At 35.0% G+C, this 1,018-nt stretch overlaps 1 protein-coding gene across 1 annotated transcript in view; it reads left to right on the forward strand.

Annotated features, from left to right (window-relative positions):
• Nucleotides 1-1,018, forward strand: part of LOC110298224 (tripartite motif-containing protein 34A) — a 43,701-nt gene that overhangs the window by 6,563 nt on the left and 36,120 nt on the right.

Here is a 1,018-nt window from a genome sequence, read left to right on the forward strand (position 1 = left end):
CACTGATTCCTGAAGCAAAACTGTTATGTGTCACATTCAGTACTTTATGTTTGTTGACTCTAGGTTTGGTTTTTGTCTATCTTTATAAACAAAACTACCTCTAAGTTTGCATTCTTTGTTATCTGTCAAGGCATATCAAAAAGAAATTATGGGGAAGGGCTTATATATGTGTATTTAGGATTACAATAAATCCTAAGTATATATGTATATTTAGGATTACAGTAAAAATAATAAAATCTTTGGATGGTTTCAAGAAGAGATTGTAGCTTTGGTTTTAACAATAAATGCTACCACAAACTTTAGCCTTCAGCATAAAATTTTAAGAGTGGTAATAAAAACTGGAAAATGCTCTTGAAAGGTAGATAACGTAAGATAAGGAGAAGACTTCAATCAACCAGTATCAGTTATTACTTAGGAGGAGGAAGAAATTCAGTTAACCACTCTCACAGTGATTTATTCTGGTCCCCCCAGCTAGGTACTTGGCTTTTTACTTCAAGCAGAGACATATTAGCACCAAACTTAACAACCCCATTTTTTTGTGTTTTGTATTTTGTTACTATTGGGGTTTGTTTGTTTGTCTTGTTTTGCTGACATAGGGTCTTAACACGTTATCCAGGCTGGCCTGGAGCTTGCTATCAAGTGCAGGCTGACTTTAAGCTTTGCCTCAGCATCCCGAGTAACTAGGTGTATAGGGTAATACTGACTCTTCATCTCAGCTTGGACCTTCTCTTTGTGCTCAAATTCAAATTGCAAATGAGTGAATTGCTCTGGTTTTGTTGGAAAGATGCTACAAACTTTCATATTCAACTGNGAAAAAAGTTATAGATGTAAAGATGGAAATGAGTGTCAGGGGGAGGTGGGGCTGGACTTCTGACACTACAGACAAGGGCTTTTGGTACTCTCCAATGTACTGTAACTGTGAAATACTGAATTTCCATAAAAGCAATGTAAAATAATCTATTATCTTACAATGATGGTATTTTGGATATATTTTAAATAAAACTTATTTCAGCTGTTT

The sequence above is a fragment of the Mus caroli genome, chromosome 7 (genome assembly GCF_900094665.2).
Source record: "Mus caroli chromosome 7, CAROLI_EIJ_v1.1, whole genome shotgun sequence".
Lineage (NCBI taxonomy): Eukaryota > Metazoa > Chordata > Mammalia > Rodentia > Muridae > Mus > Mus caroli.